Raw genomic sequence first — 27,944 nt, 5'->3', positions numbered from 1 at the left:
TCGTCTTGACCCAGGGATCAAACCCGCATCTCTTATGTCTCCTGCATTGCAGGCGGGTTCTGTGCCACCGAGCTACCTGGGAAGGCCTTCGCCTGATATTTTTATCCAATTGTAGACCTCGTGCCCGTTCTCCCATTTGTCGCAGTGACCCCCGATGGAGCAGTTGTTCATAGCATCTGGTTGTCCTCTCGTGTCTCCTTCTGTGGAACCAGCTCTCCGTCTGTCTTTGTGTTTCTCGCTGTTTACCCTTCAGGAGAGTGTGGCTGAGGGCGTCTGTGGAAGGTTCCTGCTCTCTGTCTGGTGTCTGCCTGGGGTTAGATTCAGGTTTGTGCCTTTGGTGGGAACCCCTGGGGTTAGGCCAACCTCCTCTCATGCCTCGGGTACCTGACTTTGAAACCACATGGGCGTCTGGGAGTCTGGGTGAGGTTCTAAGACGAACCTGTGCTCTGGGCCTGCATGCCTTCTGGTCAGGAGAGGTCAGGGCAAAGGTCAGTTGGCCTTCTAGTGAAAAGGCCATGCCCCATCTCTGTCGCAATCAACAACCAACAGAATGTCAGGATGGATCTTTGAGGGGAAAATAGTGACCTCTTGATGTGTGTCAGAATGGATCTTCTGAGTGCAAACAGTGACCTCTTGATAACAATTGACCGAGTCCTGGACTCTTGCTGCTGAGATGAACATTCTTCACTCCTGATAAACAGGATATCGGACTCCCCTCAGAGATGATGCCTGCTCACCTGACTCCATCCCAGATCACAGGTGGGTTCCAGCCACCCAGTCCTGGCTTGGCCTTGACTTGAATGGGTGTTCCCGCCAGGTGGTCAGCAGCACACCAGAACTTTCTTGAGCCTACTGAACAGAATCTATGAACATCATTTGTCCTTGCTGGCTAGCGAACGCATTTAGTTCAACAACGTCTGTGTGTGTGTGAGGCGGAGTTGGTCCTAGACTGGCTTTTACTGTAACCTCGTAGCTGGCTGTGGTGGGGGCTGCCGGCGTCACGGTCTTTGGAGTTGTCTCGGCTAATGTCACCATCCAGGAAGTTCCTTTGGTCCTACCACCAAATGGGCTTCGTAAACATCAGCTCTCTGTCTCCTTTCGTGGGAACTAGGGTGCTGGTGGAGCTGATCATGAGTCATCGGGACCAGGGGTCTGTGGACCTGTCCCCAGAGGCCGGGCTAGGCACCAGGGTCACTCTGGCAGGTGCCCAGGGATGTGGCTGGGCCAACAGGGCCCGTTTCACCCCTCCCAGCCCCCACTTTGCCTTCCACAAAGGTCACTGCCTTGCAAGCACTTGCCCCATTTTTCCTGGCTCTGGCCTCTCTCCTCTGCCACCCACAACCTGAATGCCTGTGCACAGCCAGGGAGCAGCGCCTGCAGGTCCCAGCCTGACCTGGCAGGAGGGCCTGGAAGGAACCAGGTCAGAGGCCTGGCAGGGCTGACTCGACGTTGAGCCAGGTGCCTGGGCTCCCTAAATCCCCTCGTCTGCAGGAGGCAGGTCCTAGCCCTGGGGGTGTGGCCAGGAGTGGGGGTGGGCAGGCACTTCCTCAGCCCCGGGGACACAGTGCTGTTTCCAGGGGGATCTCACCCCCTGCCAGGGGTCTTTCAGTCCCTTGAATCACTGCACTGTGGGCTAGTTCCTTGCACCCGGGATGCTCATAAGTTGGGCTTAGTTTTGGTGTGCTTGTTGGCATTTGGTGGGTGCTTCGCTTGTGCTCGGTACTTTGCTACAAGCTGACTTAACCCTGCAACAACCCTGGAGAGATGTTGTTATTGTCCTGATGTACAGAGGGGAAAGCAGACCCAGACAGGTTAGGAATCATGCCTGGCCACTAACCAGCAGAAAGCTGTAGTATGCTCAGTCATGTCTGACTCTTTGCGACCCCATGGACTGTAGTCCACCAGGCTTCTCCGTCCCTGGGATTTCCCAGGCGAGAATACTGGAGTGGGTTGCCATTTCCTTCGCCAGGGGATCTTCCTGACCCAGGGGTCAAACCCACACCTCCTGTGTCTTCTGCATTGCAGGCAGATTTCTTTAACCGCTGAGCCGTCAGGAAAGATTTCAGCTCCTTGAACTCTTAGTAAATGTGCGTTAGGTAAGGTAGTGACTGATACAACTTGAGCATCTGTGCCTTCGTTTCTGGGTGACTGTCGAGGGTCAGGGTACAGACTCTTCTCCAGGGGCAGGGAGGGGGCTGGGCTTTCATCGGGCACCCACCGTTGTGCTATGCTGAGGTGGGACCTGGCTTGAACCCTGAGGGGTGAGCGGGCTTGAGGAGGGTGAGTGTGGAGAGGGTATCTCACCCACCCGACCTAGGAAGGCATGGTGCCTTTGGCCTCATTCCACTTTGGGAGGAGCAGCAGAGCTGCTCGCTTCTTGATGGAATGTGATAGGCTTAACTGGCAGAGTGAAATACAAGTTAGAAAAAGGAGATGGTAAACAAACCCCTCCCGTGTCTGCAGGGATGTGACATTCTGGAGTGAATAGTTCTGTTGCTACACGCCGGGAAGTGAGGGGGTGGTTTCAGTCTTGTTGGAGGCGTTTGCTGTCTTTCTTGGTGTGTGTTAATCTTCTGAGGCTGTGGATGGCCATCAGAGCCACGTGGCCGATCTCTTCTCAGCGGTAGTTCTCGGCTGCCACCTCCACCCCCAGGCATGAGGGCTAGACTGTGTCCTGTGATACATTGGCAGCTCCCCCTACAGCCCCTGGGTGGTGGGGCTGGGAGTGTGGACTCAGGTGGAGGCTCATCCCCAACCCCAGCTACTCTCCTGGGTGGTTTAGAGCTGTAGCAATGAGCATCTCCATTCTGGTGCCTGGAGGTCAGCGATCAAAGTGCTCACAGGCTCAAGTTCCCTCTGGTGATTCCAGGGGAGGGTGCTTCTTTACCTCTCCTGGCCTCCAGTGTCGCTGGCCCTCATCCTTGGCCTCCCTTGGCTGGAAGGTGTGTCCTTCCACTCACATGGCTGTCTCCTGCTTTTGTTTTCACATTGTCTTCCCTCAGGTGGGCCCATCTCTGTGTCCACACTTTTTACAAGGACACCAATTACATTAGATTAGGGCCCACCCTAATGACCTCATCTCGGAGGAGGAAACGGCAACCCACTCCAGTATTCTTGCCCGGGGAATCCCATGGACAGAGGAGCCTGGTGGGCTGAAGTCCATGGGATCACAGAGTCAGACACGCAATATCCTCGCTTTAACTTGATTGCCTCATGGTCACATTCTGAGCTACTCTGGGGGGTAGGAGTCCAATGTATCTTTTTGGAAGAAGAGAATTCGACCCATAACTTGAGCTACTTTGGACAAGTTACTTGACATCTGCATACTTCATTTTCTTTATCTGCAGAACAGATAATATTGGGTTGACCAAGAAGTTCAGATTTTTTTCTGTGCCATCTTACAGGAAAACCTGAAGGAACTCTGTGGACAACCCAGTGCATCATAATACTAACCTCACCGGGCTGTTGGGATGATTAACTAAGTGAATATGTAAATAACATGCTTGGAACAGAGTTAGGAGCTCCGTAGGTGCCCTGGGAGAGAGAGTAACTCCTATCATGATCCCTCCTCATGGTCACAGACTTGTAGGAGGTGTAGACGCTTGCTGAGGGTGTGAAGTTGAATTAGGACCCGGAGGTGGCTCTGAGGGAGGCTGGCATGGAGTTCAGTGTCAATCTTTGTGGCTGACTGCTCCCAGAGAGCCCTGAGCCTGATCTGGAATTAACTCTCTCATTCTTCTTTTTCAAAGAATTGTTTTCAAAGCTGGTGAGGCTTGGATACTCTTCAGAGAGCCAGGGAGAGCTTCAGTCTTCAGTCTTCAGCCTGGTGAAATCCCACCAACAGGGCTTTATCATCTACAAAGCGGGGGGATTCCCTGGGCAGGGGCAACTGAGCCTCTTCCTACTCTGACAACCTGTGGGTCTATAAATCTTCAACTACAAGAACAAAACCCCAGGCATTCTGGCCAAAGAAGCCCCAATGAACAGTTTGCTTAGTTCCACTAGAACTTGGTTCAAAGTGGCCCAAACTTGGACAGCTCCTTGAGGCTTGTTAGAACGGATCCAGTGCCTCCTTCTGTCTTTCAGGGTCTGGAGAGCCAGAACTTGGGGCTGTATGGGGAAACCCTGGAGTGCTACAGTTGCCCGAGGATTCATAGCAGATTGACTGAATCACACAGAACCTGGCGGATTCTTCCCCGTCCCTTAACCAGGGCTATCGGACTCTGGAGGTGGGATTCCTTGGCACCCCTTCCTGGGTCGACTCCTCTGGGTTCAAGCCTAGGAGGGCAGGTCTGCCCGTGTGTGATCCTAAGACATGGTCTTCCTGGCCACTGTGGGGTGAGTGGTGCTTCCTTGGAGTATTAGGGAAGGGAGTCTGACTCCTCCATCCAGCCGCTGGAAAGATAGGCATGAACCTGTGATTCAGGGAGGGGACCATTTCCTGCCCGATGATTCTCAGTCCTGGATTTGAGAAGCACACCAGCTCCAGCGGAGGGGAAAGGCATGTACTGAAGGCTGTTGGAAGCCTGTCAGGTTCACTCTGGAAATAGATCCAGGCCAACAGAGTGTTCCGAAGAAAGAACTGATTATGATCTGCCATCAGTGCGTCCTCATTTTATGGCACGTGGCTGTTTTTCCAACATATATAACGTGTACTTTCTATAATTTTGTTTATTTTTCACTTAGCAACCCTTTCTGGTACAGATGGAATCAGAATACATTTCACCCGAGTCCTGTTTCAAGTGCCAGTACTACCTTTACTGGGTTAGTGAAGCCAGATCAAGCCTGAGACACCCCAAGGTGAGGTGCTGCAGACTCTGCGGGTGAGAATGCATGAATCCCAGTTGCCAGACTGGATCCAGCGAGAACTGGCATATGAGTGACTCTCATGGAGGGAATTGTCCTGCTCAGAGGACCTTAGTGTCAGGCATTGACCCAGCATCTCGATTGTTATAAAGTGAACCATTAACATAACATTTTCTTTACAAAGAATTTGTTTTTTTAATTTTTCTTTTTCCAGTTAGCATCTCAAGTACCTGCCAATTTTTCCAGGAAATGGAGCTTTTAGCAAATCCTTTTTTAGAAAATTTGTATTATAATTGCTTTACAATGTTGTGTTTCTACTGTACAGCAAAGTGAATCAGCCATACGTATACATGGATCCCCTCTTTTCTAGATTTCCTTCCCATTTAGATCACCATGGAGTATTGAGTCGGACACGACTTAGCGACTTCACTGTCACTTTTCACTTTCATGCATTGGAGAAGGAAATGGCAACCCACTCCAGTGTTCTTGCCTGGAGAATCCCAGGGACGGGGAAGCCTGGTGGGCTGCCGCCTATGGGGTCGCACAGAGTCGGACACAACTGAAGCGACTTAGCAGCAGCAGCAGCAGCAGCAGCAGCAGCAGCACCAGAGTATTGAGTAGAGTTCCCTGTGCTATGCATTAGTCATCTATTGTATGCATAGTGTCAATGGTGTACATATGTCAGTCCCAGGCTTTCACTCCTTTATTATTGTCATTTTCCTCTGCTAGAATGTGAGTTCTTGGGGCTGAAAATAATGCCTGACTTGGGGCAGGTGCTCAAAAACATATTAGAAAAACAAATACGAACGAATGAGCTGCCACCTCCAACCTGGGTCTTTTCTGAGCTCAGTGGCTGTGATCTGGGGTCTGCTCCCCCTGGCTGGCCATTAGATCTGGAAGCTCAGCTGTCTGCCAGACCCCTCTGATCAAGCCTTGCAACCTGGCCTCACCTGTGTCTTTCTTAGGACCTGTGCTCCATGAATCATGCTTGGAATTTCCTTACTTGTTGGTATTTGCCCCCTGCAGGAGCTAAAGATATGGCCCTGGTGGTTGTGAGCAGTCCAAGTCCTCAGGCAGCAGCTCTCAACCCTGGCAGGTGGTACAGAGACCATGTGGGAACTTCAAGGTATTGCCTGGCCCAGCCCCACCTCTCCTGTCCAGGTCTCATTGGTGAGGAAGTGTCCTGGCATTGATATTCATCAGACACCTATTATGGGCAGTAGAGACGAGAACCCCTGGAATAGCTTATCTCAAGTTTTGTCCACATCAGAATCGTCTGGGGGTTGGGGGGTGTTTCCCTAGCCCCAGTTGTTCAGTCCCTCATCTAGTTTCTTTTTTGGAAAAGTAATTTTATTTATTGATTTTTTGGCTGCCCTGGATCTTTGTTGCCGCACGGGCTTTTCGCTGGTTGCAGTGAGCGGAGGCCCACTCTCTAGCTGTGGTACATGGGCTTTTCAGTGCAGCGGCTTCTCGTCGAGCACACGCTCTAGGCACGTGGGCTTCAGCAGTTGTGATGCTGTGGCTGCGGTTCCTGAGCTCTAGAGCACAAGTGCAATAGTTGTGGCACAAAAGTTCAGTTGCTCTGTGGCACGTGGGATTTTCCCATATCAGGGATCGAACCCATGTCTCCTGTGTCTCCTACATCGGCAGGCAGATTCTTTACCACTGAGCCACCTGGGAAGCCCCCTCCTCTAGTTTCTGATTGAATGCTCTGAGGTGGGGGCTCAGAATCTGCATTCTCTGAATATTAGGGTATTATTTATTTTTTTTTGATCTCGCCATGTGCCCTGCAGGATCTTAGTTCCCTAAGCAGGGATTGAACCTGTGCTCCCTGCAGTGAAAGCACAGAGTCCAAACCACTGAACCAGGCAAGTCCCCAGAATCTGCGTTTCTAACGAGCTCCCAGGATGCTCTGATGTTCTCCAGGCCACACTTTGAGAATTCCTGCCCCAGGGCTTGGTCACAGCCTCCCTGATTCTTGCTGAGCCAGTGCCCTCTGCTTCCTAGCCGTGACCCTTGGTCCCCCTTCCTCCAGCTGGGGCACTTGCTATGCCCTCTCTACTGGTATGGCCTTCGCTGAGCTCTGGGTTAGCCCTGACAGGATAGAGAAAAAAGTGTTTTGCTCTGCTTTTCTCAACCCAGAGGAGATGGGAATGCTTCAAAAGGCGTTCTATCTGGGGGAGAAATGGGTTCCCTGAAGAACTGATGCTTTCAAACTGTGGTGCTGGAGAAGACTCTTGAGAGTCCCTTGGACTGCAGGGAGAGCAATCCAGTCAATCCTATAGGAAACCAACCCTGAATATTCATTGGAAGGACTGATGCTGAAGCTCCAAGACTTTGGCCGCCTGATATGAAGAGCCGACTCACTGAAAAAGATCTGATGCTAGGAAAGATTGAGGGCAAGAGGAGAAGGGGACGACAAAGGATGAGATGGTTGGATGGCCTCGTCGCCTCAACGGACATGAGTTTGAGCAAACTCCAGGAGATGGTGAAGGACAGGGAAGCCTGGCATGCTGCAGTCCATTGAGTTGCAAAGAGTCAGACATGACTGGGTGACTGAACGATAGCAACAACGACAAAGGGGGGAACTGAGCGCATGGCAGGGAACACATTTGGGGGTGGCTGGGGTGTGGGCTCTGGGCTGGTTGGTTTGTATTTGAGAGGCACATTTGTGGGTTTGTGGTTGGAACCTCTAGGAACTGGCTAGTCCACGGAAGGGTCAGAGAGGCCCCAGATGTCAAAGCTAAAACACAGACCTGATTAATGTAAGACTTGGTTAATCCAGGATGGTTCGCAGAGAAATGGGCAGTGGGGAGTGGTGTTGGCTCTGAGCTTCAGATCCATTTTAAAGTCTCTCTCCTAAAAGCACTGTCCGGTCTATAAATTATGCACTGGGGTGTCACTGCCTCTTGTCCTCCAAGCTCAGCCAGTCTCTCCGATGCCAGATTAGGGGTATCCCCTTCCTTTTCCTCTATAGGTGAGGAAGGGGGTCCCTTGCTCAGGGTTCATGGACTGAGACCAGCTGTTGCCATGCGAGGTCATAGACGCCTTACAAGCCCTCAGGGGACAAGTGTAACAGTGTGGGGTGTGCTGGGGCAGGGGGTGACCGGAGCCACATGGAAGGTACCTCCTGACAGGACACCAAGGAATCTCTTCGTGTGATTCACTGCACCAGAGCCTTCCTTCCAGCTGCCAAAGCCTGCGGAGCCCGCCTGTGACAGCCTGCCTGGGGGGCTGGAGTGTCCCGAAGACGACAAATCAAAGCTGGCTCAGCCCGAAGCCTGCATGCCTGTTGGGAGGGCTGGCAGGTGCCGTGCCCAGGTGGGGTTTCTTATGTAACGTGACACATGGATGAGCCGGCCGTGGGTGCACCCGGGGCCGGCAGGGTGACTCAGGCCCCGCCATCACCGCTTCCCAGAAACGTGGCACTCGGGTGTCAGCTGAGCAAGTGTCTGTGTGTCAGTGTGATTGTTAGAAAGCAAAGGCGGGCCCCATGATGCAGCGGGAGCGGGGGTGGGGGCGGACTGTGGAGACTGCAGGGTATCAAGGCCAAAGGAGGGGGGTGGTGTGGGATGGGGAGGCAAGATCTGGAAACTTCCCTTTCCATTTGGACCAGAGTGGGAGGCAAGGAGGGCTGCCAGCGGCACATCGTCCTCCTACCCTGGGTGGGCGGACGCCTGGCTGATTCTTAGCAGTGGAATCCCATGCGGTGAATAATCCTGTGTCACTCATTACAGAAATCAAGTCTCTGTGATGAGATCTTCCTCTTTCTGGTTGCAAGGCAATGGAGTGTTTCTTTACCCCTGCCACTGAGCAGGGAGCAGGGCTCGTCCTCCACAAGTGACCTGGCAGTGCCCTGGGGGTTTGGCTTTTAGGGGTCTTCTCCTGGACCGCCCACATCCCCAGTACTGGCCCCGTGTCCCTGGCCCGAAGGTGGAGGGTAAGGTTAAGGGAGGCAGGGGTACAGTTATGGGACAGGAGGCCTCGAATCAGAGCAGGAGGGGCCTGCTGGAGCCTCCCGCGCCTGCGCAGGGGGAGGGCTTGGTCTGTGGAAGGAGGACCGGGGGGTCTGGGCTGGGCGCCCCGGGGAGGGAGCATCAGCCTCTGTCCATGCTCCAGGCCCCACGGGCAGGTTGGAGGGGAGAATGGGCAGTGGCCCTTCGTGTCCTCATCCCGTTGAGTGTCTGTCTCTGAAACCGGGGTGAGGAGGAGGAAGCCAAGGACAAGCTGGGAAGAACAGGCCTTTCCACAATGAAGACTGATCTCCTCTGAAGTGAATACAAAACAAAGTCTCCTGTAGCTCTCAAGTGCTCTGTGTGTTCTCTCTAAGCCACACCATCTAGACAACCTGGGCCCATAGGTGTGATGGGAACTGCGTTGTTCCAGGCCACACGTGTGCAGACCAGTGTCCCACACTGTATAGCGTCGTCAGGCACAGACTCTGAGAACGGAAAGGAAACTTCGAGCTTGTTGATGGTGAGCCATGGTCCCCAAAACATGCCAGCATCCTCCTCTCTGGGACCTGTGATTTTGATACCTTCTATAGCAAAAGGGATTTTACGGGTGTCATTAGGTTGCAGAATGACAACCTAATGGTGGGTGGATTTCAGGTGGGAAGATTATCCTGGATTATTTTAGTGGGCCCCCAATAGAGTTGGGGCTTCCCAGGTGGCTCAGTGGTTCTGTCCCTGGGTTGGGAAGATCCCCTGGAGAAGGAAATGGCAACCCACTCCAGTATTCTTGCCTGGGAAATCCCATGGACAGAGGAGCCTGGCGGGCTACAGCCCATGGGGTTGCCAAAAGTTGGACACAACTGAGCCACTGAGCATGCACACACAAATAGAGCCGAGAGAGTCCTCAAAAGTGAGAGAGAAGGTCAAGAAAAATGGCCGCCTGCTGCTGGGAGCAGGGAGGAGACGGTGATGTGCTGCGGAGAAGTGAGGACCACTACGGGAGATGGGAAAGGTGAGAGAAGGAGCGTCCCCTGGGCCTTCAGTAGGACCGCGGCACTGCTGACCCCTTGACTGCCACCTCCTGGAGCCCACCGTGGACTTCTGACCTCCAGAGCGGTTAGAAGATCAGATGGTTTTTTTTTAGCCGTAGTTGGTGATGACTTAATATAGCAGATGAAGTAAACTAATAACAGCACTCACCGAACTCAGCCCTCTCTTTTTGTAGCGGAGGAGGCGGAAGCCTGTTTGCAGTATATATTTTCATTTTTAGTTTGCTAACTTGTAAAGTATTTATCGGAAGGGAATGACTTTTCTCCTGCCTCTGTGAATAAGACATAGAGTTTTTTATTGTCCCGCTGACCAGAGCAGGCCTTAGAATTTTCAGTTTTACGGGGTCTGATTACTAAATCAATCCTGTGGATTTGATGCCCGTATTTTCTTGAATCAAAATGAAAGAACTCTGATCTGATAAGAATGAGTGAGACTCCCCTGGTGGCACAGTGGGTAAGAAGCTGCCTGCCAATGCAGGGGAAATGGGTTCGATCCCTAATCTGGGAAGATTCCACATGCCGCGGAGCAACTGAACCTGTGTGCCACAACTATTGAACTTGTCCTCTGGATCCTGGGAACTGCAACTACTGAGCCCGTGCACCACAGCTACTAAAGCCCGTGCACCCGAGAGCCTGTGCTCTGCAACAAGAGGAGCCACTGCGATGAGAAGCCTGTGTGCCACAACTGGAGAGGAGCCCCTGCTCACTGCAACTAGAGAAAGCCCTCACAAAGCACCGAAGACCCAGCACAACCCAAAATAAATGAATAAATAAAATTATATAGAAAAGAATGAGTGGGTCTATGGGGATACTATGGCAGAGGCTGTCCCATTAAACTGGGGACCAGTAGCCCATGTTGTAATACACATCACAGTGGCCAAGCCACAGCATCCTTGCCTCCAGCTCCCCTTTCATCACCTCCAACCTCTGCCTCCACATCATTGTAAGGAAGGAAGAAAAGGGAGGTGGGGGGGAATCTTGCTGCTAGGTTTGCAGAGGACGCTGCTGATTTCTGAACCAGAACGGACTTTGAAAAGTCCTCCTGAGTCTAAAAAGATGAAGACTCATTGCTTCAACCCTTGCAGTAAACATCCTGGGTAACCTTCACCTCAAACCTCAGAGGTTTCGAGATGGCACAGAACATGCTGTGCCGTGTTTATTTCCCATCACTTGGTGGAGAAACTCTGCACGGGAAGGAGGAGGCAGAAATGAAGCCCTGGAGGTACTGCAGGGTGGGTTCCAGACCTCCGCAATAATGTGAATCTCGCAATAAAGTGAGTCACGTGGATTTTTTTTTTTTTGGTTTCGCAGTGTATATAAAAGTGTAATACAGTCTACTGTAACCTGTTAAGCATGCAATAACATTATGTCTAAAAAAAAGTACATCCCTTCACTGAAAAATACTTTCTTGCTAAAAAATGCTAACCATCATGTGAGCCTTCAGTGGGTCATCACTTTTTTGCAATAGTCCTGTCAAAGATCACCATCACAACTGTAATACTAATGAAAAATGTGAAATACTTGTGGAGAATGGCCAAAATGTGAAACAGACACAAGTGAGCAAATGCTATTGGAAAAGTGGCACCCCTAGACGTGTCCGAACCCAGGTTGCTGCAAACCTTCAATGTGTAATAAAAGCAATATCTGCTAAATAAAACAAAGTCCGGTAAAATGAGGGCAACCTGCACTGCTGCGGCCCCTGCAGACTGGCTTGAATGGCTGTGAGTCTGAGGCATTAGTTTTTTTGTGTTTTTTTTTTTAATTTTTGGCCACAAGGCATGCAGGATCTTACTTTCCCAACCATGGACTGAACTTGTTTTCCCTTGCAGTGGAAGCCTGGAGTCACGCATGTTCTTTACCATCTGAGCCACCAGGGAAGCCCCTTAACCACCCAACTGCCAGGGAATTCCCTGAAGTATTAGTTTTTTTAAAAGGACTATTCAAACAGTTCTTGTGGCTTGAGGATCAAGGTTTCCCATAGAAAAAACTGAGGTTTGTAAATTCCTCTTTATGGATCATAAGATAAGCAGTTACCCTGCAGCATGGCCAAAGAAAGACACATGGTCTGATTTCAGTTCCTCTCTTCAGCACTATTCATGTGGGCTGCCCTGTGCTATTCAGTGACTAGGATCCGAAGAGGCGGGTCAGCTGGACTCGTGTGTTTGGCTAACCACAGTGGCAATATGGAGAGGATTCAGTTCCTGACATGCCTTTCATCCGGGGGTGATGATGGTGTTTGGTGAGATTTACCTGCTGGGGTGAATGTATACCCTTGGAACTTCTTTGGCTGGACTGCAAATTTATAGCATACTTTTTGATCTTACCATGTTAAAGTTAAGGGACAGAAACAAATATTCTCCTTTCAACTGGTCCTTGGAAAAAGATTAAACAGGGATACAGTGTAACATTTACTCTTTGCCTAATAAACTCTTTTGGTGGGTATTCCCAGCTCCCGGAGACCCAAGTTTGATTCTTGGGTTGGGAAGATCCCCTAGAGAAGGAAATGGCAACACTCCAATATTCTTGCCTGGGAAATCCCATGGTCAGAGGAAGCTGGTGGGCTACAGTCCATGGGGTCGCAGAGTCAGACATGACTGAGCACCTCACACAAACAGACAGCTTCCATAAGAACCTCATCATGAAGTTATACAAACACTAAGTTAATCCAGTAAGCTCACCTGTGGTACCCCATATGCCTGGACCTCAGTTTGTTCTGCTTTAAACTGGAGGATGGATTTGACCATCTCAAAGTCTCTGTCTTGCTCCAACATGGTGTTTTTCTCAGATTTTATTTACCCATCTGAGTTGAGACCCCCGAGAATTACCTTCCTTGTTGTTGTTCAGTCGCTAAGTCATGCCCAACTCTTTTTGAGACCCCATGGACTGTAGCCTGTCAGACTCCTCTGTCCTTGGGACTTACCAAGCAAGAATACTGGAGTGGGTTTCCATTTCCTTCTCCAGCAGAATCTTCCCAACCCAGGGATCAAACTCACATCTCCTACATTGTCAGGCAGATTCTTTACCACCAGGGAAGCCTTACCTTCCTTGTCAGCAGAAGAATCAAACTAGGGTCAGTGGGTGCTTTTGACTCTGAACCATTTGCTCTGAGTATGAAATTCCTAAGATTTCTCTACAAAGGTTTCTGTTTCTGCATTTTCACCTTTAAGAACATCAGTATCTGAATAAATCAGACAGAAAGTATCCGTTAGGATAGTAACAGGGATTTTTAAGGACATTTGGAAGGGTGTTTTTCCTTTCCATCCCCCAGCACCAGCCTGGGTCCAGGCTCATCCTCTCCCTGGGACTCCATCCTTTCTAGCTCCAGGGACTGCTCCTAAGGGGAGAGTTACCGCCATCTGTCTTGCACAGACATGAATTTCTACCTCCAGGGTACAGATTACTCAGCCAAATCCCACAAACTCTGATAAATATTTGGAAAAACCACCTTCTTCCTTCACTAACAGTTAAACATCACATAAGTCTGGGGGTGGGGGTTCTCTACCCCCAGAAGGACTCCATGGGGGAAACAGCAACTCTGTCCCTGGTTAAAGTTCCAAAGTCCTCTTTTTCCTCTTGAACAGAACTGTGGCCGGGCAAAATACACATCCCTGTAAAATCACCTCGCAGCTGGAAGTACGCAAGTTTTAGCGAGTCACAAAAAATAGGGAAACTCACAGAGTTTCCTTGCCACTTCCCCATTTGAGTGATCACACACCCAGAGCTGCAGCTCGGAGGGCGCTCTCAGTGAGAAGGGAAAAGGTGTGTTCACAGCCACCCAGTCGGGGGAGGGACACAAGCCCGATTGGGAAATCCCTGGACAACGAGGATATAAATTCCTGCCCGACCGCTGAGCTTCCACTGAAGGTGAAAGGCCTGGCAGCCTTCCCAGGAGACAAGCTCCAGGTGAGCACTGCAGAGCAGCAGGTAAGGGGGGGAGGGCTCAATCTGGGAGTCAGGGTGCCTGGGCTCCATCATTTCTCCAGGGAACCTCAGGAAGCTTCCCTGATGTCTCTAGACCGCAGATGGCTCCTTCAGGGGGCTCCCCTCTCTCTGTGACCTTCCCCACCCATGGGAAGGTGACCTGGACCTTTTGCGGTTTCAGTTTCTCTATCTGTCAAGAAAGGGTCTGGATCAGAGGATTTCCAAGGACTTTCTATGATTGGAGTGACTGAGTGAAAGTCGCTCTGTCCTGATTCTTTTGTGACCCCTTGGGCTGTAGCCCGCCAGGCTCCTCTGTCCATGGGATTCTCCAGGCAAGAGTACTGGCACGGGTTGCCATGCCCTTCTCCAGGGGCTCTTTCTGACCCAGGGATCGATCCCAGGTCTCCTGCATTGCAGGCAGATTCTTTACTGTCGCTGTGATTGGAGTGACAGGCAAAACTGCCATGGAATCAGGAATAGGGGAGGAATGCCTGAGAGGGTCTGTCTGGCTCAGGGGAGGCTGTGCCTCTGGGACTTAAACTGAGCTTAGAGGCTTTCCTCTTTGGAAAGATCACAGGATGCTTTCTTTTCCAAAGTATGAGTAACTTTTCTAACATCTGAGCTCTCAGGGTTGGCTGAGCCCCAAACCTTCTGGCCGCCTTGGAAGAGCAACAGGCAGAGTGTTTAAGTGCCAGTCCCAGAGGTTGAAGGGCCCAGGTTCAAGTCCGGCTGTGCCTGTTATAACTGTATGACATCATGCGTGTGTTCCTATGGTGACTGTCTTTTAAGAACCCTGTACTTGAATGAATCAGGAGTACCATCAATAGAGATGGTCCACCCAAAGGCCAGCAACTCACCAGTAATCTGCAGTCAGGAAACGTTAAGCTTACCTTTATCCCTTGCTCTATTCCTGTGATGTAATGATAAAACTGGGCATGATTTTCTATAAAGTCATTTTTACCTTCAATTATCATTAAGTAACCCACGCAGTTTATTTTTACCCTTCTAGCTCCTGCTGTGTCCCCACCTGTAAATCGTAATGCTAGTGGTGAGATGTGTGCATTCATGCCAAGTGGCTTCAGTTGTGTCCGACTCTTTTGCCACCCCATGGACTGTAGCCTGCCAGGCTCCTCTGTCCATGGGCTTCTCCAGGCAGGAATACTAGAGTGGGTTACCATTTCCTCCTCCTTTAGGGGATCTTCCCAACCCAGGGGTTAAACCTGCATCTCTTATGTCTCCTGCATTGGCAGATGGGTTCTTTACCACTAGTGCCACCTGGGAAGCCCAGCAGAGTATGAATCCAACCCACATGGAGCTTTGGTGCAGTGCCAGGCACAGGGGGTGCCATCTGAATGTTTTCTCTCTGTGTTAACTGTCCTCCTTCTCAAACCCAAACTCCGCTTTGGAAGCCTGTCCTCTCCCTGGCTCCCAGCTCCCTCCCTGGGAGCCCCTGGCCCTACTCTGCCTCTAATGCTGTGTGATCCCGGGTCAGGGCTTGTCATCCTTCTGAGTTTCTGGTAAACTGAGGCCGTTGAGTGACCTGCCCTTCGGAGTTCCTCCTGCAGCTCACTGTCTGCGGTGGGGTGATGGGGCGCCCTCCATGCCCCCCAGTTCACCCTTCCCTGAGCTCTGCCTTCCAAACAAGGCAGGGGTGGTGAGGCGGGCTCCTCCCGCATGCATCATAGAAGGTGTACCTTCCTTCAAACCTCATAACAGTCTTGTCTGTTTTAATTGTATTTCCCACTTTTTGACCTGTCTGGTTATCCTAATGGGCAAGAAGGGAGTTCAGGTGGGATTGGGCAGGGGGCTATGAAGACAGCTACTGCCCCATTTGTTCCCAGCTGGTCTGTGACCCCCCTCTCCATGCTGCCAGCCGACCTTCCCCCTCTTCCCCCCCGTGTCTCTACTCCCACCAGCCCCTCAAAACCGGGCTGTTTGACAGTCAACACCTGGGTGATCAGGAATGCTCAGAGCTAGGATGGCAGAGGTGGCATCTAGCAATAGCACAACCGAAGTAATGCAAGCATGCAGTGCAGCTTCCGATGGGCTTTTTTTTTTTGAAGATTTATTATGTTCGGCTGTGCTGGGTCTTCATTGCTGCATGCAGGCTTTCTCTACTTGCGTGAGTGGCGGCTACTTTTCGTTGCAGTATGCAGGCTTCTCGTTGCAGTGGCTTCTCATTGTGGGGCACAGACTGTGCACACGGGTTTCAGTAGTTGCAGCTTCTGAGCTCTGGAGCACAGGCTCAGTGGTTTTGGCACACGGGCTTAGTTGCTCCGTGGCATGTGGGATCTTCCCTGACCATGGATCGAACCCCGCATTGCAAGGCACATGCGTAACCACTAGACTATCAAAGAAGCCCCAGGCGGTCTTCTTATGTCACCATCACCTGCTCTGTACATGGGGGATACTTGTTCATGACAGTGCCTTTGACAGGAGGTTCTCAAACTTGAGCTTGCTTCAGCATCACCTGGAGGACTTTACTCAAATGATGGCTGAGCCCACTCAGGGTTCTGGATTCAGTAGGTGCCAGGGAGGAAGGGGGCTGAGGACCTGTGCTGCTCCTGAGTTACCAGGTGGTGCTGAGGTGACTGGTCTGGGGACCTGGAGAACCACTTCCTTAGGAGGTTAAGAGACCTCATGTCCAGAGGCGAATCAGCTGTAACAAGTGAGTATATCAGTGTCGAAACCAGACCTCAGGTTCCTCTCAACTTTGTTCCCCACTCACGAAGGCACATTGCTTGAAGGAGGGAAGAAGAGGACAGCGAAAAGATGAAAGGGATATGGAAGTTTCCAGTTGATGGGGGTCACAAGAAAAATAGTGATGAGGGTGGTGTTGATTCTGTAGCTTCTCAGACTACCTGCTCCAGTGTTCTTAGCCCGGGTTGAGCGTTAAAATCACCTGGAGAGGCTTTGAAACTCTCTGTACCTGGGACCAATTACATCAGGACCTTGGGGGTGGGGGGGCTCGGCATCTTTAGTTTTTAAAGCTCTCCAGGCACTTCTGATATGTAGCCGAGGCCGACATTCACTGCTCCGTTCTGCCTGCTGTGTTCCTCACTGCCACCCTGGATTAAACTGCTCAGGGGCTTCTTTTTCTTTAACGTTTATCTGCTCATTTGCCTGCATCGGGCCTTAGTTGTGGCACGCGAGCTCCTTAGGTGCAGCGGGTTGGATCTTAATTGTGACATGTTGGATCAAACCCAGGCCCTCTGCACTGGGGGCATGGAGTCTTACCCCCTGGGCCACTAGGGAAGTCCCAGAGGAGGGATTCTTAATGTGGGGTCCACTGAAGGGGCTTACAATTCTGGGAGTCTGTGAACTTAGATGGGAAAAAATTACATTTCTTTTTTCACAAACATCTAAGTCTCCCCTCAGAACCTGGGTTCTGAACCTGTTATGTATCTGATTGACTCTCATGAGCTAAATGGGCATTTGCTTCACCAGGAGCATGAACAGAGAGAAATCTGAGAATCTGTATGGAACTCCATGGAAACATTTCTGGAGCATACTTGAGTTAAGAACCTCCTATGAAACATAAATAATTTCCTAAACATAGGAGGTCAGTTATCATGGCACTTGATTATGGGCCAAAAAGCCCCGTTTAAAACCGGGATATTATCTTGCTATGTGACTTGGACATATAACTTTATGTTTCTGGATGTTTCATTTATTCGATGAAATGGATGGATTAGAGAGCAGGGGTTCTTTTGTTATTTTAAAAATGGTTTGGGATGGTACCCATTTCACTCAAATTTTTCATGACACATCAAGAGGAAATTTAAGAGTGCTTGGGCTTAATTGGGGATTGCTAGTCTGAGTGTCAGAGAAGGCAAAGGCAACCCACTCCAGTACTCTTGCCTGGAAAATCCCATGGACGGAGGAGCCTGGTGGGCTGCAGTCCATGGGGTTGCTAAGAGTCAGAGATGACAGAGCAACTTGACTTTCACTTTTTGCTTTCATGCATTGGAGAAGGAAATGGCAACCCACTCCAGTGTTCTTGCCTGGAGAATTGCAGGGACGGGGGAGCCTGGTGGGCTGCCGTCTATGGGGTCGCACAGAGTCGGACACGACTGAAGCGACTTAGCAGCAGCAGCAGCAGCAGTCTGAGTGTGTTCAGGGGCCAGGAAGTAAGTCAAATCTGTGAGGTTGTGAGTGACAGGGCCTGTGACCCACTGCAATGAGTCTGTCCCTTGGAAAGACATTTAACGGAAGACAGTGCTACCACTCTGACTGGAAGATACACACCCACATGTTGAACAGGCCTGTGACCCCCAGTCTGTGATTCCCCGTGTAGCTTTGACACCTTGTGACAATCAGATCACATCACCCTTAAGTTAAAGGGACGAGGGCCAAATCCTGGCTCCACCACTTCTGTTTGTATTTCCTTGGAGGTGTTATTGAACATCTGTAAGCCTCAATGTCTTTATCTCTAAAAGGAAAATAATAATATCTAGTTTGTAAAGTACTGGGAACATTAAAAGAAATCACACATGTCAAGACTTCACCCAGTGCCTGGCACATGGTGGGTGTTCAAGAAATGTTAGCTGCCATCACCATCCTCACCATCGTTACCATCCGATTACGAATCACTGACCTCAAAACTTCAAAAACCACTCTGAAAAAAAAAAAAAAAAACAACACTCTGAGAGGGCTGGCACGATCAGAGGCACAGGGACTTAGCATTATCTCTGCTCCTAATTCCTGTGGGTATCTGCCTACTTTGTTTAAGGATAAGCCAGGCCTAAATATCAATGCTTCTCAAATCACATGAGAGTCTTGGTGAAGCACAGCCGATTCTGGTTCCCTGGGTCTGGGCTGGGGCCGGAGATTTTGCATTTCTCATAAGTGACGTATGTCCATGCTGCTGGTCCAGGGACCACAACTTGAGTAGGAAGGCTTTAGAACATTTGAGACAAAGTTTTCTTATCTGGGAGCAAGGAAGTTAACGTACGGCTTTGGACATGCCCTAAATTTTCTAGAGCTAATAGTCATCAGAATGTTTCCTTAACTGTGTGTGGTTGGCAGAATTATAAGACACCCCTCACTGATCACGCTTTGTCTAAGTGCCTCCCCTTGAATGAGAGTGGGTTATACAAACATTATGGGATGGCTTTCCCACAATTAGAGGACCATATGCAGCGAAGGAGAGGGAATTTTGCAGATGTATTTTAGGTCTCCAGTCAATTGACTTGAAGTTAATCGAATAGAAGACCAGCCTGGCACAACCAGTTGGGCTCCTTATTTATTATTTTTGGCTGTGCTGGGCTTTCGTTGCTGCGGATGGACTTTCTCTCGTTGCGGGGAGTGGGGGCTCCTCTCTCGTTGAGGTGTGTGGGCTTCTCTTGTTGTGGAGCTCGGGCTCTGGGGTGTGTGGGCTTCTGTGGTGTGAGTGGTTCACGGGCTTAGTTGCCCTGCAGCACATGGGTTCTTCCCAGACCAGGGATGAACTCATGTCCCCTGCAGTGGCAGGTGGATTCTTAACCACTGGACCACCAGGGAAGCCCTTAGTTCTTTAAAAGAAGATCTGGGGTCAGAGTCCAGAGTAAGAGAGATGTGAAATAGAACCGAGATTGTCCCTTGGCTCTGAGGAATCAAACTGTCCTGTTGAGGAAAGGGCCCTGGGGCAGGAAGCGGCAGCGGCCTCTAGTTGCTGAGAGTGGCCTTGGCTGACAGCCGGCAAGAAAGTGGAGACCCCAGCTGTAGAGTTGCAAGGAACTGAATTCTGCCAACAGCCCCAGGCAAGTGGGCTGGGACCCCAAGCTTTGATATCTGCCTGTGGGGCTTCCCTGGTGGCTCAGCTGGTAAAGAATCCGCCTGCAGTGCAGGAGACCCGGGTTCAGTCCCTGGGTTGGGAAGATCCCCTGGAGAAGGGAAAGGCTATCCACTCTGGTATTCTGGCCTGGAGAATTCCATGGACTGTATAGTCCATGGGGTCGCAAAGAGTCGGACACAACTGAGCGGCTTTCACTTCACTGTGGAACCCTGAACAGAATCTATCCTAGCAGGCAGACCCACAGTGATGTGAGCTCATAATGGGGCTTGGTTTCACGTCACTGAGTCTGTGGTCTTTTGCTCCAGGGCAATAGAAAGCAAATCCAATGTCCTCATTCTTCTCGTGGATTGCTGTGCCTAAAGAGAACTTTTGTAGACAACATTGGCCTCAGATTATCTCGACACAAGTGCTGGGGTGAAAAATTGGTATTTCTATTTGTTGTTGTTCAGTTTCTAATTTGTGTCCAACTCTTTGCATCCCCATGGACTGCAGCACACCAGGCTTCCCTATCCTTCACTATCTCCCTGAGTTTGCTCAGACTCATAGCCATTGAGTCAGTGATGCCATCCAAACATCTCATCCTCTGTTACCCCCTTCTCCTGCCCTCAATCTTTCCAACATCAGGGTCTTTTCCAATGAGTTGGCTCTTCACATAGGTGGCCAAAGTATTGGAGCTTCAGCATTAGTCCTTCCAATGAATATTCAGGATTTATTTACTTTAGGATTGACTGGTTTGATCTCCTTGCTGTCCAAGGGACTCTCAAGAGTCTTCTCTAGCACCACAACTTGAAAGCATCAATTCTTGGGCACTCAGCCCTGTGTATGGTCCAACTCTCACATCCGTACATGACCAAAGGGAAAACAGACACTCAGGAACAAGGGAATGGACCCATGGATAGAAGTAAACCTCAGCCTCCTATCAGGGTGTCCTGACTATCCTAGGTGGCCGCCATCCAGCAACAAGGGCTCAGGGTTCACCATGGTAGAAGAGAGCTGGGGTGGGGGGAGCAACCAGAAATAAAACTCCTGGGGGTGACCCATGTCCTTCCTGCTTCCTTCTTATGATAACCAGTCCTGTGACCATGCCTAACGTCAAGGGTACAGAGAAGTGAAATTCCTTGTGCGCCTCAAGGTAGCACCGGTCCAGATGTTGGGAACCTGAGTCTGTCAACCCCTGTGTTGCCAGAGAGGAGGCAGAATTTCAGATAGCTCAGCTTCAGGATGCTTGTCTCACACCAGGGATGGATCTGGCTGTCCTGGCCGCCTGGGAGAAGCCAGAGGGAGCACATGTATGTGAAGGGAATGCTGCCAAAATCTTGGCTTTCTCTGCCCACCGAAGTGGAATAAAAAAACACAGAGGAAATAGAAAGGCAGCTTTATTCCTCAGCTGGCAGAGGGGGAGAACATGATAGGCTTGTGCCTCAAGAACTGTGTCCCCCTTCCATGAGGAACCTGGGGGCTTATATTAGCTGAGGGCTCACAGTCAGGGCTAGGTGATGAGGAATGGAGGTGTAAGGATCCTGTATTCTTTCTCTTGCATTGTTTTAAAGACAGTCATAGGCTGGCATCAGGGAGTCTGTTAATTGAGGCCGGCAGTCTGGTAGCCTGGTAGTTGGGTCTACTCTTTTTTGTGTGTTGTACTGGGCCTTCTTTCTATAATGTAAAAAAGAGAAAAGCTACAAGGGGTGATCTGTGGGGAGAGTGCTGTAAAGATGAGCAGATACAGGATGTAATTAGCATAGAGTCAAAGGATAACAGGTGCAAAATGTGAGTTGGGGGGCAGAAACGCAAACCTAGTTACAGACTACAGATTAGGAGCAATTAAAGTAAAAACTAAGAGTGGCCAGGCCTGCTCACTGTTCTCTTTATCTTCTTCCGTCTCAGGAAAGAAAAGAAAAACTCATTCCTCTTTTTTCCTTTTCCCTCCAATAGAAATTCTCCCTCTGGGCCCAGAAGAGAGCAAAGAGTTTCTTGGTGGGGCTTCCTGGATTGGTGGACAATCCAATCAGTTCTGGCCTGTCTTCAGGCTAATGACTGGGGATTCTTGTGCCAAGGACTTTCCCCACACCCGATAGACCAGAATCGCTTGGGTTTCCTAGCATGATTGGTTTATTTTGGCTTGATTTTCACCTGCTCTCTTGTCTGTGCTGGGCACAGGGCTAGGGGGGAATTATGCCTTCTGTGACCCTTAGGGGACAAGCCATTCTGGGTGGGCATATTTTCCAGGGAGTAAGAGATGATCTTTTGAAGCATAAAAAGAAAAATCTCCTCTGTTCTGACAGCTTAATAACTTGGGGAGAAAATATTTCTAAAATATATGTATGGGGGTGAATATTTGTACTCACTGCAAGCTGATGTCACAAAAATGAGCTTTTAATAATTTTTCTAATAAGAATCTCATTTGGTTCCTGAGGCTTCTGTCAACTTAAAAAATAGTCACAACCTAAAAGTTGAGAGCTATGTTTTATTTGACGGGAATTTTTTAGGACTTCAGGCCTGGGAGACAGCATCTCAAGTAACCCTGAGAGAATTACTCTGAGGAGGTGGTGGGGAGGAGTTAGGTTGTATGCGAGTTTGCAACGAAGGGTAGGTAGTCTGAACATCAAAGTATTTTTGTGAATTACAGAAAACCAATCTCAAATGAAGGAATTCAGTGCCCTCCTGTGTATGGTAAGATGCAAGAGTCTGGGCTCACTGAAATCATTCCTTTCATATGCATCTCAAAACACACAGCCAGTATCCTGTGTTTTTTTCACATCCTGAGTTCTTCAGGGCTCACTGTAGAGAGTGGCTGCACCCCAATGGTTGCCAGGGCATGAAGGTGTTCTTCCTGAGTGCCCTGGAGGGCTGGAAATGCTTATGACTGTGACATCCTTGTTCACTGATATGGCAGGAAATACTCCATTTCTCACTCCTATTAATGAGTAAAGGGGAATTTAAGCTGCCAGCTCATGTTATTCTGGTCTAGGTTGGTCCAACTCTGCCTTTCTGGGTTTTATTCAGTCTCTTTTGGGTATATAGCTCAGATGGCAAAGAATATGCCTGCAATACAGAAGACCCAGGTTTGATCTCTGGGTCAGAAAGATCCCCTGGAGAAGGAAATGGCAACCCACTCCAGTATTCTTGCTCAGGAAATCCCATGGACAGAGGAGCCTGGCAAGCTACAGTCCATGGGGTTGCCAGAAGTCAGACATGACTGAGTGACTAACGCTTTGGGTAGATGCTCAATCGTTTAGAGTTTCTGACCTTGCCATCTACTTCTTGCCAGAGTCTGAGAACTGGGGCAGCCGTGTCCCCAGGGTGTGATGGGGAGGGTGGCTGGTCCCCATCTGCTGGCCTGGGGGCTTCTCACTGGCTCATCTTCTATGAAGATGCTCCTGGGCCTGGCTGGTCACACAGTGTCCCTCTACATCTTCTGCTGAAGTTTGTGGCTGGGAAACCCAGGGTCTGGTCTTGCCTGGGAGTCAGAGCCAATGCATTGGCTGACATGGCCCCACTGTGCCCCTTGATGGCCCCATGGTTTTCTGTGCCCCAGCCATGGCCTTGGCTCTCCCCTGGCTTAGACTGCTACCTGTGCAGGTGATACCCAAAACATGTACCAACCAGCAGGGCAGGAGCACCCATCAGTCAGAGCAGGTGCTGCACTAGGCTTTGGACCATGAGGATCTCAGGTGCGTCTCTAGAAAGGCAGAGTGTAGAGAGCTCAGGGCTTAAGTAAGTGGTTATTTACTAGCTGGCCAGGACGCTTCTGGCTTTCCCAGGTGGCACTAGTGGTCAAGAACCTGCCTGCCAATGCAGGAGACAGGAAGGACATGGGTTCAGTCCCTGGGTTGGGAAGATCCCTTGGAAGAGGGCATGGCAACCCACTCCAGTATTCTTGACAGGAGAGTCCCACGGATAGAGGAGCCTGGCGGGCTACAGTCCATGGGGTCGCAGAGAGTCAGACATGACTGAGGCAGTTTAGCACACACGTTCGCAGGAACATGTTTGCATAATCGGCTGTACTGCTCCCTATAGATTGAGTGTCCCGCAGCCTCTAGGTCATCTTGTCCTCCATCATGGCAGCCCCATATCAGCTCAGATCTCAGCTTGCCCCAGTTCTCCACTGGAAGCACAGGGGGAGCTGTATTTCCTCCCCATCAGCAAAGAACTGAGACTCACAGGTAACTAACGCTGCCTCCCTCCACCTTAACATGCCAATGTCTCCATCCTCCCTGGGTGCTGCCGTCTTGATCAGGGCTCCCTACTTTACCCTGGTGGGAATTCCTCGAGGGATCCAGTTGGAAAGCAGAGCTGTCCCTCTGCACTCAGATTTTGAGCCTGGAAGTGGGGGCAGAACCCACTTTCCCACCTTGGACATCCCCTACGTTGTGTCCACTTCCTGCCCTCCTTACCGAACAAGCCTTTGCTCTTCCCCTCTTTTAGGGCCATAGTGGCTGAAGACTCAGAGGAAACAGGAAGGGAAATACACTGGTAGATAATTCGCTGTTGTCCCCACCACATGCATAATGCACCTCCTAAGCTTGAGAAAGAAGGTCCAGAGAAAATACATTCATTTATATCATTTCTTTTTAGATTCACCAATAAGGAATCATATGAGATTTCTCTGTCTGACTTACTTCACTCAGTAAGACAATCTTTAGGTCCGTCCATGTTGCTGCAAATGACATTATATTCTTTTTAATGACTGAGAGCGGGATTTAAACTGTTCTTCATGATTCAGGGGAAATCATTACAGACACCAACTGTTTTGTGCTGGAACATCTAGATACTTTCACGAAGCATGGAGAGGTGGAGGGGGACAGTTGTGTCTGCTCTTATGGGGCTCTGTTGTGCTGTTTGGTTCTTGCCCTCTTCTTACTAGTTTTTCTTCTCTGTCATTGGGCAATCAGCTGCTGCATCTTTGTGGGTGTGTTTTCTTCCATCAGCCCTCCCTCTTTTTCTGAGTAGCTGCCTCTTCTATGTCTAGGCTATGACAAATCTAGATAGCATATTAAAAAGCAAAGACATCACTTTGCTGACAAAGGTCCGTATAGTCAAATCTGTGATCTTTCCAGTGGTCATGTATGGATGTGAGAGTTGGATCATAAAGAAGGCTGAGCACCTAAGAACTGATGCTTTTGAAATGTGGTGCTGAAGAAGACTCTTGAGAGTCCCTTAGACAGCAAGGGGATCCAACCAGTCAATCCTAAGGGTAATCAACCCTGAATATTCATTAGAAGGACTGATACTGAAATTGAAGCTCCAATACTTTGGCCACCTGATGCAAAGAACCACACTCATTGGAAAAGACCCTGATGCTGGGAAAGATTGAGGGCAAGAGGAGAAGAGGGCAGCAGAGGATGAGATGGTTGAATGGCATCACCAATTCAGTGGACATGAACTTGGGTGAACTCTGGGAGATGGTGAGGGACAGAGAGGTCTGGCATGCTGCAGTTCATGGGGTCGCAAGAGTTGGACACAGCTTAGCAAATGAACAACAACCTCTTCTCTGCTTCTCATTGAACAATCTGGTCACCTTTACCTGACCCTCAAGGCTCTTGCAAGATACAGAAGGACTTCTTATGAGCTTCCCCCAGGATGGAATCTGGCCATTGAGTGGAGCTTAGGGGTAGGCAAACCTGCATCCTGAAATGACAGATGTTTCCGATGAGGAGTTCTTTCTAAGACTGGAAGTGTCCGTCTTAAGAGGTGCCAGTGTGGCCATCTGTGGAGGATGCTAGTTTGGGAAGACTGTGTAGGTGGGCTGCTAAGCTTGATGGCTCCTGGAACCCCCTCCAGCTCCAGGTGCTGGTGCTTCCACAGAGCTGAGATCCAGTCCCAAGGATGAGGATCGTGTAGGTCGAGGGTTACATCCTACTCCATCACTCCATCAGCTCTCTGGCCTTGGGGAACCTGCTTAATGTATCTGAGTCTGTTTCCATTGTTCATGTTTACACTGGGGATGACACACTCTTACCAGACCCATGAGCTTTGCTCTGTGGAGTTGTTCAGAGTACCGAGTCCCTTCTACACAAACCTCGGGCTGGGAGAATTGGAAGCCTGGTGGGTCTGTACTGTGGCTGCCAAGGGCCTCAGGGGTCCAGCTTCCATGTCTGTCCCGCTGGCTGACTACAGGTGACTATTCTGAGCTAGAGAAGGGCTTGTTGAGGGTTGGCCTGTGGGAGGGGCTGATGCAGGAGGAAGTGTCTTTGCTTGCTGGTCCAGAACCCCCAGGGGCTCTGAACGACTGTGCCTTGCTGGGAATGAAGCACGTGAATGGAGTATTTGAGTGGCAGGATGAGCTGGGCTGATTTGCTGAATCTCTTGGGTAATAGTTCCTGGGGCAGATGTTCGTCAAAGTTCAAAAAGTTTGACAGGGAATGAGTGATTTTATTTACTTTTTTAATTTAATTTTTAAAATTTATTTTTGTTAAAAAAATTTTTTTATTGGCATATAGTTGATTTATAATGTTGTGTTAGTTTCAGATGTACAGCACAGTGAGTCAGTTATATGTATATACACATATTTGCTCCTTTTTATTTTTGAGATTCGTTTCCCATATAGGTCACTACATAGTATTGAGTAGTGTTCCCTGTGCTGTACAGTAGGTCCTTGTCGGTTTTCTGTTTTATATGAAGTGGTGTGTATTTGTCAATCCCAATTTCCCAATTTATCCCTCCACCCTTCTCTACCCCCTGGTAGCCATAAGTTTGTTTTCTCCATCTGTAACTCTACTTTGTTTTGCAGATAAATTCATTGGGAAAGGGTGATTTTAGAGAGAAAGACACTTACTGGTAGACAGTAAAATAGAGAGTGTGTAGCCCATGGTGGAGCTGAGTCTGAGCCTTACCAAGTTCTCCCCTTGGAGATTCCGCCGAATGTGGCCCAAAGGCTGGTTCTGCCAAAGATGGGTCTTCCTGTGCCCTGGCTTCCAATTAGCGCATCTGTCCCCCTGACCCCATTAGGGTCAAGACTTGCCGCTGACACAGCCACGCAAACCTGAAGGAGTCCTACCATCCTGCTCCAAATTCCCTTAATCCCAGAAGGGAGGGAAATGCTAGCTTCTCTTTTCTACAGGACAGAAGTTGTGTGTGGACATCTCTCAGGGATTCCGCTCTGAACCAACACGTTTGTCTGCCTCAAACCTGTCTTTTATTTCTCTGCATTTGAAGTTAGAGAATCTCAAATGCCTAACATTCTGTGCTTCCTAGAGACCTAGTTCCAAATACTTTTTATTTGGCTTCAACATTGAATTAGTAATTGCTTTTCCAAGCTTAATTTTGATGTAAATATTTATTTCCCCATAGGTTTCAGGGGCTTTTGTATCACATGCCTGAAACACCCTGTTTAGATTTTTAGGAATTTGCAAACTGGACGTGACTCAGTGGTAGGCGTGAGGCTGGAGAGCTATTTGACTTCATTGATAGTCAAGATCGGTCACCTCATCTGTGTTCTGGGTGACTGTACTTCCTGACTCACAGACAGAGGCACTTGTAATGGCTTAAAACCTTCCGGGAACAAGGTGAAGGTAGAAGTAAAGAAAAGTTTCATCTTCTAGGTGAATTAAGAGAGATACTCAAATATACTAGAGAATAAAATTTTTGCTCCTTTTAAATGCCTGAAGATTTATCTCTGGAGCTAACGTTTGCTTATTTACTCTCAATAAATGTTCAGGTGTTCAGGGGAAAGTGTGTGTGTGTGTGTGTGTGTGTGTGTGTGTGTGGCCCAGGTGGGATTGGGGTGGGTCCAAGCAGGGCTGGGGGCTCAGGCCCCACTTCTGAAAACTATGGGAAATTACTATTTACATCAAAATTAAGCTTGGAAATTTTTTCTAAATTAAAAGCTGAAGCAAAATGAAAAGTATTTGGATCTAAGTTTCTGAGAAGCACAGAGGTCATGAGGGGTCATGAAGGGCTCAGGGGCCCAGAAAGAGAGAGAGACAAAAAGACAGAGAAGATGAGGATAAACCAAAATTGGTGACTCTGGGTAAGATACATCGGGCCGCCCAGGTGGCTCAGTGGTAAAGAATCCGCCTGCCAATGCAGGAGACACAGGTTCGATTCCCGAGTCAGGAAGATCCCCTGGAGAAGGCAGTCGCAACCCACTCCAGTATTCTTGCCTGGAGAATCCCATGCACAGATAAGCCTGGCGGGCTACAGTCCGTGGGGTCTCAAAGAGTCAGACACGACTGAGCGACTAAACAATAATAACAAGATAAGATGCATACTGGTGTTCTACTTTTTAGAGTATATATAACTTCCTGCAACTTTTTAGTCTGTTGGAATTGCTTTCTGCAACTTTTTAGTCTGTTGGGATTGTTCAGAATTAAAGGTGAAGTAAACACCTGCACCGCCGTAGGCTGCACGTCCCTCCTTGAGCAGGAGTCAGGCCCAGGGTCACCGGCAGCTACAGTCACCTGGGCCTCAGGGGGCCTGTGGTGGACGCTGCTCGGGCCT

The 27,944-nt window shown here is 49.6% G+C and overlaps 1 protein-coding gene across 3 annotated transcripts in view; it reads left to right on the top strand.

Annotated features, from left to right (window-relative positions):
* The first annotated feature begins 13,665 nt into the window (after positions 1 to 13,665).
* IL1R2 (interleukin 1 receptor type 2) overlaps positions 13,666 to 27,944 on the top strand; it is a 38,307-nt gene continuing 24,028 nt past the window's right edge. For 2 of the 3 annotated variants that reach the window (XM_086327831.1, XM_086327833.1), the window contains exon 1: positions 13,666 to 13,711. The gene's annotated coding sequence lies outside the window, so the exon portion shown is untranslated. Of the gene's footprint in view, positions 13,733 to 27,944 lie in introns of all 3 variants that reach the window. The other variant, XM_086327832.1, reaches the window with a different exon arrangement.

The sequence above is a fragment of the Bos grunniens genome, chromosome 11 (assembly GCF_055505025.1).
Source record: "Bos grunniens cultivar Pamir isolate PY7600 chromosome 11, Bosgru_T2T1.0, whole genome shotgun sequence".
NCBI classification, from domain to species: Eukaryota; Metazoa; Chordata; class Mammalia; order Artiodactyla; family Bovidae; genus Bos; species Bos grunniens.
This window is presented reverse-complemented; position numbering and strand designations above follow the sequence as displayed.